The sequence below is a fragment of the Corvus kubaryi genome, unplaced genomic scaffold (assembly GCF_017639235.1).
Source record: "Corvus kubaryi isolate FWS band 111438036 unplaced genomic scaffold, C.kubaryi_AGA036_p1.0 37354, whole genome shotgun sequence".
In the NCBI taxonomy this organism is placed as follows: Eukaryota; Metazoa; Chordata; class Aves; order Passeriformes; family Corvidae; genus Corvus; species Corvus kubaryi.
In genome coordinates this window covers 189,753-203,620 of record NW_024581116.1, presented here as the reverse complement: position 1 = coordinate 203,620, position 13,868 = coordinate 189,753, and the positions used below count along the sequence as shown (strand labels likewise).

General features: G+C 48.0%; 1 protein-coding gene across 5 annotated transcripts in view; it reads right to left on the bottom strand.

Annotated features, from left to right (window-relative positions):
- The window catches only part of EXTL3 (exostosin like glycosyltransferase 3), a 137,432-nt gene that overhangs the window by 30,235 nt on the left and 93,329 nt on the right, over nucleotides 1-13,868 (bottom strand). The gene's annotated exons all lie outside the window — the stretch shown is intronic.

The window sequence follows — 13,868 nt, the reverse complement described above, 5'->3', positions numbered from 1 at the left end:
CGACCCATTACTCACCTAGGACATTTAGATTTAAAACCAATTGTCCTCTCTCAAAAGAACAACCTCTGGGCTACCTGAGAAGGTGATGGGACCCATCAGATGTGGACACACAGCCTTCTCCAGGCACTCTGCTCTTCATTAGGGTTGTGCGGGGCTGCTCCAGACTACACAACCTCCTCAGCCCTGGACCTGGATCCCTGTTTTTCCCACCTGTAAGGCCCCCTCTCCTCACATCCAAACCAGAGGTGTTGACGTACACCTGCTCTCCCTGCCCGCCTCGCTGCGATCCCGGGACACAGCAGTGCTGGGAGTTTGTACTGCATAACTGAGCGTAATCGCCATTGTTCTGCTCCAGTGACTAGAGCTGATGAGGAATTTTTAGATGAAGTGTTTTGCTTTCATTTCCTGCTGGAAAATTTTGATTCATTGCATGAGAAAGTTTAAAGGGAACGCACTTGCCTTGGTTATGATTAACTGGCTGGCTGCATACGAGGGAATTTCTGGTCAACACTGGAAAAGTCTACACTGTACATCAAAGCAAAGATGCTGAAGTTAGGATCTGTTGGGAACCTGCTGGGAGAAATTCTTCCCTGTGAGGGTGGGGAGGCCTTGGCACAGGGTGCCCAGAGAAGCCGTAGCTGCCCCTGGATCCCTGGCAGTGTCCAAGGCCAGGTTGGATGGGGCTTGGAGCAGCCTGGACTAGTGGAAGGTGTCCCTGCCCATGGCAGGTAGAACTGGATGATTTTTAAGGTCCCTTCCCACCCAAACCATTCTGTTATTCCATGAAATTCAGCTCTGACTCTTAGCTCTAGGCCAGCAGATTTAAATCTAGGGCACATCAATATGCTGCCACTAGAAAATCTCTCTTCCCTTTTATTGGCATCCTCCAAGGTACTGAAGTTTCTGGGATATTCTTTCACACACTGGACTTCCCACATCACTGATGAATATAGAGCTGGGCTCAGCACCAGCTCCTTCACGGCCTCAAGAGAAGCTCATTCATTTCCATTTCAATTTTTAATTAGAGGAAAGTCATCCACGCTGGTGACGGTCATTTTTCACTAAATCTATTTAATGCCCCTCTCATCTACTCATCAAGAATTCCCAGAAAGAAGGTGAGGAAGCAAATCTCAGCTGAAAGAGAGATCTGGAAATGAGCCAAAGCAAAAAAGTTCATCTTAAAGCAGCAGAAAAAAGTCAGGAGGAATTTTCAGTGTTGTACTCAAGTGCACATCAGAGAAAATTAAGGGGAAATTTGATTTTAACCAGAAAAAATCATCATGAAGAGGGGAAATATGTGGGGTAATAAAGCACAATCCCTAGGCCTGTTGTTACACAGACATTTGTTGCCACTAACTTAACACCCCGTGATTAAATGGGATTTCCATCCCCCCCACCAATGTGACTCACAACCCAGTTGCACAGCAGAATGGGCACTTAAAACTAAGGCAGTTTTTAAATTCATGACATTGGCAAAGAGCAGTGGTGTGGATCTCGGAAAGCCAGGAGGATAAAGGGGCTAAAAAGTCAGCAAAAGGCTAAATCAGCTTTCTTAGATCTTGGCAGCACATGGCTGTGGGCAGATGGGAGGTTCTGGCCTCTGGGACTGCTCTGCCCAGCAGCAGGATTTTAGCAGGCACCAACATGTAACTGAAGGCAATAATAATAATAATAACAACAATATTAATAACAACAACAACAATAATAATAATAACAATATTAAAATATTTTATTTGATTTTATTTTGTTTTTCTTTCTTTTTCCCCCCTTTTCAAGCTCTCTGCAGGAAGTGAAGCTCATGCTCTGTGTGTGTGTGCCAGTCCCAGCCATTTCAACCTGGTCTCACAGGGGCTGAAAAGATCCTCCAGTTGCCACCAGTTTTCTGCAAACAGCTGGCCAGGAGATTGAGCTGCCCTAATAATGCTTTTCCTGAGGGAAATGCCAAAGCACACACTCACTTGAACATCACAGAATCTAAAAATCAGCTTAACTTCAAGGCACACGTGGGGAAAACAAACTTTGCTTGGGTTTTTTGTTTGGGGGTGCCATGGGATAAGTGGGGCCTTAAATGTGGACACATGGACACATTGCTTTGGGCTGGTCAGAAAAAACTGCAGCCTCAAAGGTGAGACTGCATCAAAATCTTATTCCTTTGTGGTTACTTTGCCCATTAATAAGCCATAAACGGTAATGAAATGGCAAACTGGACTCTAAAATGGCAACTGGGGTCCTTGAAAAGCCAAATCCATCACCCTACACCTGATCCTCTGCAGCTGTTCTGCCACTTAATCCTTCCAGTGGCTCCTCTGGTCCTTCCCTTCCTTGACACAGAACAAAATTCATACTCCTCACCTCAAAATATGGGTTGTGAATTAAAAATATCCGTATGCTCAGAAGCCTGAGGTTGCCAATGTGACTCCATCGCCCTCCTGGAAAACACCACATGGGTAAGGCCAGGGCAGGCTGAGGAGGGATTTAAAATGCACCACACATGGCTTGGGATTAGTTAAAAGTACGGACTGTCAGTATGAAATATGTGCTGGTGATAAAATGAGCACTTTAGACACACTCCTGGACTCTTCTTCACTATAAAGACTTTATTTCTCATCAACTCAATAGAGCCTGAGGTTGTCACACGTTGCCATTAGGACTTATAAAAAAAAAAGACAAAGTAAAAACCCAATCCATGGTTTTTTAGTTTTCAGAAAGAGAGATTTCAGGGCTGCATTTATCAGCCCTGGGGAAAAAGGCTGCTGATTCCCATCGTTCCCGAAAAGAAATCTGGGAGGAGGAGAAGCAGGAGAGTTGCTGAGCTTTCCAGCCAACTCATCCCTCTCACTCCCAAGCACTATTTAGTTCTTTAAACTTATCAAGTGTCATGAAAACTCTTGTTGATGTTATAGCACAATGTTGCTGCCTGATGGAGCTAATTACATACACACAGAAAGAGGCAGGAAGAGCTCTTGGGAGATTAGAAGATCAATAATTATCAGAGCCTCTTCCCAAATGCCAACCTGACTGAATTCTCAGGCACGACAGGTTTGCACACTGCAGCTCCTGCCATGAAACTCAGCTGCTCAGAGCACATTGTCAAAGCTCAGGCTGCATTCCCTGAGCTTCCCTCAGCTCCACAGCAGGCACTCCTCGTGCCAGTGAAGTTATGGGAATACCTGAGGTTCTCCCTCATTTTGCATTTCTGGAAATAACCCGGCTGGTCTGATCTGTGAGTGTTTGTGGAGTCATTACTCTGCAACTGTTCGAAAACCTGACCGCACCTGCTCCTCCCTGCTGACACCTCTGTTATCCATCTCCCTATAAAATTAGGGAAGTACTGCTCCTTTCTCAGCATATTTGTGAACAGAGCCTGGGAATTTTAAACTTATGGTCCTTCAGAGCTCAGCAGAGCAATGCATAACCATGAGGCCGAACATGGTGGCACAGACTGCACTGTGGAGAGAAAAACCCACAGGGATCCTGCACCTGCTAAATCAGAGTTCCCAAACTCTATCTGTGTGCATCCATACTCACTTTCCTTATGGAATCAGGGGTCTGCAGTGTTGTTATCCACAAAGTTCTGGTGTGCTGCTCTCCATGGAGAACAAACCCACCTCTGCCACACCAGCTCCCTCCTGGCAAATGGGGAAGGATCTCAGGGAGTGTGGAAGTGGCTCCTGTGCTTTATCTGTCCAGGCTTGGAGAGACAGCTTCTATTGCAAAGTCTCTCTTTCACCACCACTAGAAATGAAGTCAAAGAGAGAAAATAAAAATACAGCGTGTTCCCCCCTTCAGAACAGGGTGCACCGGAAGAAAACAAACTTCAAACAACCCTTCAGCAATGGTAACTTTCTACTTCCTAATGCTTTCAAAGGGAAGGATTACATCCCAGATCTCCAATCACTTTGGGAACAGGAGCAGTTGAACAAGGAGAATAAAACTATCAGGTACACGCTTTAAGGTGCAATTGGTTGGGAGCAGATCCTTCAAAGCAGCAGATGGACAATTCACTCTGAAATGCTTTGCATGCAGCAGCCTTTGGGATCATCCCGAGGGATTTGTACCATCTCCAGAGCTCACAGGTACAGAGCAATTCTCCCAGGCTGAGATCAATGCTGTTACAGGCACAGGTAAAAGGTCCTGTAACCTGGAAATTCCAGGGATAAACTGCATCCCTGGCTTTAGGGAGTTTAATCTAAACCAAGGAACATCCAGCACGTTTGCAGCTCCATGCAAAGCCCAACCTGCTTCCAGCCCTGTTCCTCATCCACATGGGCATGTGTGGGGTAAAGGGATCCTGGAAAAACGCCCCAAGAGCCCCTCCATGTGCTCACTCTGGAAAAGTAGGAAACCACAGGTGCTGAAGAAGGCAGTGGCTTTAGAAGTGGCACTTTGAGCCCTCAAAGGGCCTCCAACATCTTTTGAGAGCTCTTTTCCACCCCAAGTTCCTGGGGAAGAAGGGTGCTCACTCCTGTCACCATGGCACACAAGTGATGTTCTCCTCTGCCCTTCCAGCTGCAGGAAATGATGAGGGAAGAAGCAGGAAGAGCCAACAGATCAATACTGGCTCTGAGCCTGGTGTCACCAGCAGAATTCTGGGGCTTTGGATCATGGACTGGTTTACACCACACCAGGTCTGGGGGCAACAGAGGGGGTTCAGCTGTTTCAAAGAGGGAAAAGGATCATCCTGCAGGAGTTAGGAGGGCTCAGAGAAAGAGCTTTAAACTGGATTTGAAGGAGGATAGAAGAGGCCAAAAGATATCCAAAACTCGCTGGACAATGCCCAGGTTCAGAGACCTCCCGAGGTCCCTTCTCACCAAAATGACTGTATGACTCTGTGTCCAGGCTGCCAGGTGACTGCAATTCAGAAATGTGAGGAGAAACCCGCAGTCAGGATGTACTGGGCCTGCACCCAGCTCCAACACTGCCTCTCTCCAGCAGCCAGGGGAATCCAGGCATGCCCACGCCCCTGACCTTCATCCCTCTCTCCACAAAGCAAACGTGACCTCGAACGCTTCAAAGCAGACGAGTGAAGAACTGAGTCTGGCTCTCAGCTTTGTGCTCCCATCTGGGCATGGGGACAAGATCATGCTCCAGGAGATGCTCAGTATGGAGAAAATACAGAAACCTCTTCCCCAGGTGCTCGCAGGAACCTGAGCTCTGCCCTCTGCCAAAGGCTCACAGGCTGTCCCTGCTCCTCGGCCGAGCTCAGCCGAGTGCTTCACAAACGCTCATTTATTCTGATGAAATCCTGGAGACAGGAAAACCACATCCCGTTCTCAGAGAGCAGGTAATGGAGGTGTGGAGAAACAACTTGCCCAAGGTCACTTGAGAAGCCGTGCCAGCTTGGGATTCACTCCACATCTCCTCGTCCTATCCGCAAGATCATCCATCTTCCCAGCCTGCCTTCTTCCAGTGGTTTCCTTCAGCAGTGCCTTTCTGCTTTTTGCATAATGCATTGTGAAATCTACTTTACATATAGAGCTTTTAGTTCTTAAATTTATTATGTAGTGTTGTTTTCTGGTAATAAACCAGTCACAGTGTTCTTTATTTATTCTTCCAGGCTGTACACAAGCATTTCTCCGCTCAAAGGAACATCCAGCTTAGGAGCAAATCCTTCTGCGTCCTGTGGGATGGAGTGGCAGAGCATCCTGGATGCAAAGTTCACCCCTCTCCTCTCCAAAGCTCTGAGCAAGGGACCACAGGGCAGAGTTTCCCAAACTGGAAAATCCCTACAACCACAGGGGCTGATGCTGCAGTGCTCACCACATTCCTGGTTACAAAGTGCTAAAGATATTTTGGGACGTGGGAAGCAAACCGAGGATACTCCAGGATGCAGTGGCACAAGCTTTTACTCGTTTCTAAAGGGGATAAATTAGGTGTGGGAGGAAGCAAAGGCTCTCTTTGCTTTTACCTTGAAGTAATTAATGAACAAGAACTCTCCTGAGGCAAAACCACAGTCAAGAGACAGGCACTCCACATCACACGAGAGAAGCATGAAGAGGTCAACTCCAGGCAGGAAGAGAGGGTTGGTTTCCCAAACACTGAGACAGCTCAAATCCTTGGTATTCTTTGTGGCTCCAGCCCCAGATAGCTCAGGCACGTTATTTTCCCCAAGGCAAAACCACAAGCCTCTCTCACCTCCCTAAAACACCCTCATCGATGCTTCCACAGCAGGAAATAACCACGTGGCAGGTTCAGGCTCCTGCTCCCTGACAGAAGCTTCAGGTCATAATTAAGCATGAATTTAAAAGTTTCATTGTCCTGGGTGAGTTATAAGGAAAAGGAAATAACTGCCTGAAAAGCACAGATACACACAGACTGTTTAACAGCATCGCACTCAGCAGGGTGGGTCTCTGTGGAAAATAATCCATCTGAGTGGGTTTCATGGAAAATTTGCTCCTTTCCTGCATGCAGGGAATAAACCAGATCTGGAGACTGAGCACCTGCATTGAGAGGCCTCTAACAAACATGAAATCACACAGATGGTTTCTTGTGCACCTCAGAGGGCAAGGAGGCAGCTCAGCACTGAGTCGTCACAACCCAGGGACACCGGGAAGTTCACATCCAGGGAAAGCCAACAGAAACCTGGGAACACTGGCTGCTACACCTGAGCAAGGCTCAGTGACATTCAGCAGTGCCACGTGGCCAAATTAACCAACTCCAAATGTACCTTCCCTCCTGTAACAGCTCCTTCACCTGCTCCCATGTTATCCCATCCCTGCTGTTGCATCCAGCTCCAGCTCCTCCTTCCTCTCAGATGCACGGGGTGGGCACCCGCCCACAGCCTCATTAGCAAGCTGAGGGACTTTTGCACTTTTTGGAGATGCTTCATCACCACCTAAATGGGAGCTGTCCTGCTGCAGACAGCCTGCTCAATCACACCAAAAAATTAAATCACCTGATGTGTTGGATCACCCATGTTTATACAGCAGGTGGGTTCTTATCCCACACAGTTCATTGCAAAGCAAGCTGGAAATTCAAATCACAGAATGGTCTGGGTTGGAAGGAACCTTAGAGATCATCCCACGCCAAGGACACCTTCCACTAGCCCAGGCTGATCCAAGCCCTGTCCAACCTGGCCTTGGACACTGCCAGGGATCCAGGGGCAGCCACAGCTTCTCTGGGCACCCTGTGCCAGGGCCTCGCCTCCCTCACAACCAACAATTCCTTCCCAATATCCCATCCATCCCTGCCCTCTGGCACTGGGAAGCCATTCCCTGTGTCCTGTCCCTCCAGCCCTTGTCCCAAGTCCCTCTCCAGCTCTCCTGGAGCCCCTTTAGGCACTGGAAGGAGCTCTGAGGTCTCACTGGAGCCTTCTCTTCTCCAGGTGAACACCCCCAGCTCTCCCATCCCATCTCCAGAGCAGAGGGGCTCCAGCCCTTGGAGTTATCTCTGTATATCTACATTTCTCCCCCCTGAGAAAAGCTGAGACAGGGCTTGGAGCAACCTGGGGTAGGGGAAGGTGTCTCTGTCCAGGGCAGGGGGTGGAACAAGATTGTCTTGAAGGTCCTTTCAACCCAAACTATTCTGGGATTCTCTAAAACCTAAAGAAGGTCCCTGCAGGACACTCCACCCCACAGGACGTGCAGATGTGGACGTGGCCAAATACTTCAAAACACACCGAGGAGACAGAACACAGCACACGAGGGTTGTGTGTGCGTATAATGAAGTCATTAACCAGCAGCAGAGTGGATGATAGGAGATAAGCAGCAGCACAATCCATGTTAATTAAATTCCTGCAAAGCGCCGCCGCCACTTGGATTTGGGATGCTGGATCATCTGACACACGCTGTGCTCTGTCTTGTCACTGGTGCCCAGTGCTTCCCTTGCAAGACATCACAAAGAAACACAACAAAAAAAGCTCTCCTCAAGCTGTCTCTGGCTGGAGAAGACCGACACAGGCAGTCCTTGGAAAAGGCAGGATGGGAGATGGCAAACTCCACTCAGCACGTGCATCCAGCGTGGAGACTGCTCCTACCCAAATGGGAAGGTAGAAAATATCCAGAAAATGCTGCGGGGCAGATGTAGCAATAACAGACCAGTTAGGAAGGGCAAAGTGACACCGTTGTGTTTATTGGAGGGCTAAAAGAGAGGTCAGGGCAAAAAGGGATCCAAGGAACTTGATCAGAGCTGGAGGTGAAGGAAGGAATTAACTTTTCAGCTGCACAAGGTAGATTCAATCACTGAGCGAAATGAGATGGGTTTTGGAAAGCCATGTGTTATAAAAGTTAAGCTGAGGGTTACACTGAGCCTGCCTAGAAATAAATAGCTCAATTTAAGACCTACGCACCAAATATTTAATAATGCAGCATCGACCAAAGGAGGTCTCTGCTCTGGAGCAGCACCCTCCTGCCCCAGCCCTGTGCTTGTGCTTCACACCTCTGTGACGGCCACTTCTGGGAAATGCTCAAGCATCCTTCCAAGTCAGAGGTGATTCTGCCTGCTCTCAGGGCAGGGAACTCAGGGATATCAAGAAGAATACAGCAGGACTCTCAGTTTAAGGGCTGCAAACTTAATGAGCAAACACAGCACTTCTTTTGACCTCAAAAATTACTTTTTAGGATAAAAGTGAGGCCTTAAAATAAAAAAAGCATGATGAAATGCTTCAACCAACAGCACTACTGCATGGAGCCTCTTCCTTAGCATCCCAGAGCAGATGTGCTGCACTCAAAATGTCTTTGTCTATTAAAACTGTGTCAGCTTCAGAGACTCCAAAACTCCCTGTGGCATAAACAGAATTTCTAATGAACAGCTGCAGGATACAGGAGTGGCCGCACAAAATGCAGCTGCTGAGATCGTTTTCTTTGCCCCCCTCTCTCACCAGCTTTTCCCTGCTGTCCAAATCCCACTTTCACCCGTTTGGGTCTCTCCTGTCCTCCCTCTCCCCTCCTCAGTGAGGCTCTGCTGCCTCACTGTTCCTTCTGCCCCCTCCACACATCTCCTGGTCCCACAGAGCCCTCAACCTCTCTCCTGCTGGAGTTTTGCTGCTGCTTTCCCTTCTCGCACCAAGGAAGTGCAAAAGGGACAAATTAAGGAGAAAAACGTTCTCGCGCCAAACCCTGAAATTCCACAGAACAAGAGCAATCCTCAGGGAAGGATTTATCCTGAGAAAATTGAAACTCACTAATAGATTTTTTAGCTTCCACGCTGCCTTCCAGGCCAAGGCACCAAAGCATGACTCCTTGTGTGAGCTGGGGGAGCGTTTTTTAAATGCCTTTGAAACCCAAAACCTGTCAAGCTTAAAGCCTGGTCCAAATGCACTTCCCAGCTGCTCTCCCGAACCTAATGGCGTCCTCTTAGCTGGAGAAAGAACTGGAATGATTTTTAATTTAGTCAGGGGCTTGTAATGGCCCTGCAATGCTCAGCACTGTATTTTGCAAAAAATATCTGTGGTGTCAATGTGCCCCCACAAGTTCTGGGAAGAGCAGCACAAATGAAGCTGAATTCTCACTGTTTGATGCCTTCTGTTTTCCATGGGGTTCTCCAGGATCCCATAGAGAGCCTCACTTCCCTATTTTCAGACCATTTATACAGAGTTAATGCTTTGGTGAGCTCCATCCCTCAAATTTGAGTGCAAACAGCTGATGGATTCAACAGTTACTGGAAGACTAATGGGTAACAGCAGATGCCAAAGCCCTGCTTTATTAGAACCCTCTGACAACATTAAAGAGCATCTAATGCTAAGCAATGTGTCTTTCTAAGGAAATTTTTATTAACTGGTATCAAATATGAAAGCCAGTTTAATACCTTGTGGCTTTGAGACAATCTGTCTGCTGCAATCACACCAAGTCCAAATGCTTCAGCCACGAGTGGTGAGACTGGTGCTGTCAGCGAGCCCCTCAAAGCAGCCAAGTTTTTGCAGAGTTAATGGTCTAACAGCTTCCCTGGACTGGGAGCAAGATGTGCAGGACAGAGCTGGTTCACAGGGCTTTGAATAGTTCACATCACTAATGCGTGTCCATGGCCAGGAGGGAGAATTCCCAGAGAAACCATGGACATTGTGGATACACTCTGCACTCCAGACATCACCCAAATAACCCTCACCACATAAACCCACCTGTCTGCCCGCAGCACAGTGTGGAGGGAATCCAAATGTCAGCAGAGAGGGCACGTTCGGGAAGGCTGGAGCTCCTTTAGCTCCCAAATACTCCAGGCAGGAATCTCCGACACACAGCAGCTATTTTTGTAGGGAAGAGGGGCCAAATGTCCTCGGAGCAGCTCAAAAAGTGGGCAGTGGGCCACAGTGGCAGCACAAGGCTCATGCAAATGAAGGAGCTGCTTCCAACACAAGCTGCTGTCTCCCAGCCATCATCCCAAAGATCAGGCTGGTTCCAACTCATGGAACCGGTTCCAACTCACTTCAGGGACCGTTTGGAAAATAGATGCTGAGAGGTGCTAATGGATGAGGAAGCCACAAACGCCTCTTCTGGCCATTCACATCAGTCATTACGGACAGAAGAGCCAGCCTCAGCATCTCAAGCTGTGCCATCTCATTCCCATCTCAGTGGCTGGAGCCATGAATGGTTCCAATCACACAAAATTTCCCTGAGGGACTGCAGAGCTCTCTCCCTTTCAGCCTCACACCATCCCAGGCTGCACTAGAGAGTGAGTTTGCTGTTGCCACCCTCTGCACAAAGGCTGCTTGTGGCCAGAGTAAACACCTGATGGCCAGCCAGGAGAAGGGGAGCCATTCCCAGAGGCTGGGAAAGCTACTGGCAAACACAGCCTTCAACACAGCCACCAGCTCCACTGTGAACATGCCACACGGACAGACACAAAGGCATCAGCCTGGAACAAAGTCATTAAGATGGGCACAAAATTCACAACTCAATTTGGCCTCTGTAGAGAATCAAAAAAAAATATTAAGGAAGCACTAGGATGGCTGTACTAGATCAAGCCAATGATCCGTTCACTTCAGCCCCTCACTCCTCAGTGCTCATTTCCAGCTGCTTTGGTGTAAAATAACCATAAATCACAGCCATGGAACAGTTTATTCAGGACAATTTCTCCCGAACCATTAACAAACAGGAGTTGTAGGAGCCCTTGAAGAACAGCAGCTGTCCACCAAAATGCCTTTTTTGAAGCAACTGACCACAAACATTCTCAATAGTACAGAGTCTGAACTGTTAAAAAAAAAAAAAGGGGGCGGGGGGGGGAAGAAAAGGAAAAACACACCAAGCACTCGGTTTCACAGCTTCCTGCAGCAGCAACTTCCACAGATGAGCTCTGCAAGTTGCCCAGAGAAGCTGTGGCTGACTCTGGATCCCTGGAAGTGTCTGTCCATGGCTAGGCTGGACAGGGCTTGGAGCAACCTGGGATAGTGGAAGGTGTCCCCGCCCTTGGCAGGGATTGGAATGAGATGAGCTTTAAGTTCCCTTCCCACAAAAACCATTCTGGAATTTTAAGGGATTTCCTTTCACCAGCTTTAAACCCAACGCCTCCTGATTCAGTCCCTGCCCCCTTCTCCAGCATTACACACATCCATGGGGACAGGAATGACACGACTCACACCCAGCTCACAGCAGATCCAAAGGAACAAGTCCCAAAGCCACCACCAGAACAAGAAGTGCCACCTTACCTTCTCTAAGCTGCCTGACATCCCACCACATGCTCCTCTCTGCACTAGGCAGGATAAACCTTTTCAATCCTGGCAGCCAGCAGAGTTGGCAGGGAAGCAGAAATACAAGGATCCTACTGCCAAGGGATAATTTCAGCACAAATCTGCACTTCTGCTATTGTCTCCCCTTCCCTGATGGACACCCTGCTTCTCCAGCACACTCCTTTTGTGGAGCAGCCCTCCCTCTCTTTTATCCAACGTCCTCTCTAACATCTTTGTTCTGTTCCCATTCCACTCATTTCCCAAATTTGTGCCTAGTTTCCTCTTTTTTTTTTTTAATTGCTCTCAATATGTCACTCTATATTAGTCAACAGCAGATTTATTTAAACGTGTCAATGCTGTTGCTTAGCAGATCTGACTGTGCTTTACCATTTCAGCCTCCTTCAGAATCACATGTTTCCCTTCCCAGAGCTCCCCAGCATGTTTGGATCACCAGGAAGTTTGAGGAAAACAAAATTAAGTCCGATTCTAAAGGGAGGCCGCTGCCTGGGAAAGCTTCAAGAAAACAAAAAAACACCTCCAAAAACAACCAAGAAGAGGAATTCTGCCAAAAAACCCACATGGTTTTGTTTCTGAGTTAGGAAGCAGCACCAGATGCTGGTTTTCTTCCATTTTCTACCTTTTACTCATGAGTTTCAATAGGAGCCCATCAAGTAAATGACGATCCAGAGCTTTGGAAAGGGTCTGATACTGAGCCAGTATCAGCTTTCCCCTGCAACAGCTAATTTTAGGAAATGGCCTTCAACCACTCTATAAAAGGCTGGGAACACCCAGGTGAGAGCATGTTCTGACCTTTGAAATTAGATTTGGGTCTTTCCTGAGGCAGAAAGAGAAGATAATGTGCAGCTAAATCCCCCCACAGGAGGATTTCTGCTCAGGCTCTCCAGCAGCGATGGTGTTGATTTGGTCATTGCTCCCCAGATTCCAACTTGCACATTCACAGCCAAGTGACTGGAGAATCCAGTGGGTTCAAGCAGCATCAGCTCCACACACAAACTGTGGCACAGCTGTCCCAAAATGCTTATGGAATCATGGGATCACAGAATCATTAAGGTCGGAAAAGCCCTCTGAGATCACTGAGTCCAAATATCAACCCAGCGCTGCCAAGCCCACCCTAAACCGTGTCCCCAAAGGACAAAATTGTCCATGGAAAGGACTAAGCAACACCAAGAAAACATCATCCTTCTGCAATCCTCTGAAGCAGGATAGTCCCAAGCCAACTCCCAACAGCACCCCAAACCTGCTGTGTGGCCACTGACAGATGCCAAGTCTCCTGCACGTCCATCAAGGGCTCCACCTGTGGGATCATCTCCATGGCTTGGCTCCACTCCAGGTGCACTTCCCATGTTGCCCCTAAGCCAACCTCATCTTCTGCCCCAAAATCTCCAGCTCAACCATCACCCTGAATCCCAGAATCCCAGACTGGTTTGGCTTGGAAAAGACTTTAAGGCTCGTCTCATTCCAGCCCCTGCCACAGGCAGGGATGCCACTCACTAGATCAGGTTGCTCAGGGCCCCATCCAACCTGGCCTAGGGGGAATTAAATCCCAGAAACTGATGCCATCAACAGAGTCTCCAGCAGCTGCTGATTCCACATTCAGAGTGCAGATCACATCCAAGAGATCAGGTTCACAACCTTGGGAACCGATACCACAACCTGAGACAGCCCAGCCGAAGACAAATCCCGCAGCAGGACCTGCCAGAACGGCTTCTGATGGCTTTCCAAAAATAACCCAGCCCCCTTTCCACGGTGCCTGATGTCCATTTACTTACAGCCACCTAAAAATAGCCCTTCCCATTCGGATCGATGACGGGAGCTGACAGAAGTGAAAGGAGCTCATCACTCCACACACACAGGACTAAAGGAGATAAAATACTTTGGAAATGCAGCGTAGGGAACAATCCCGCTCTGGCCCCGAGACAGCCAGCTGGATGGGACTAATGATTCTTCTCCAGCACCAGCTGTGATTGAATTTATTTCCATTTGGTGTGATTAAAGAGACAGATAAAAGGGAGAACAAAAAGTCCAAGATTTCAAAAGACACTAAAAATAAAATAGTTTGTGTGAGCTTGGCACCCTACCTTGACAATTTTTATACGTATCAGCCAAGTTCAATAACCCAAAAGGAAGACACAAATAGTCTATAGGTGGGGAAACCAAGGCATGGAAATGTTAAAATACCAATTCAATCATCAATAAAATCAACAGCAGGAACGGGTTGAAAGGGCAGGCGCTCCTGAGGCACCTGCCTGTA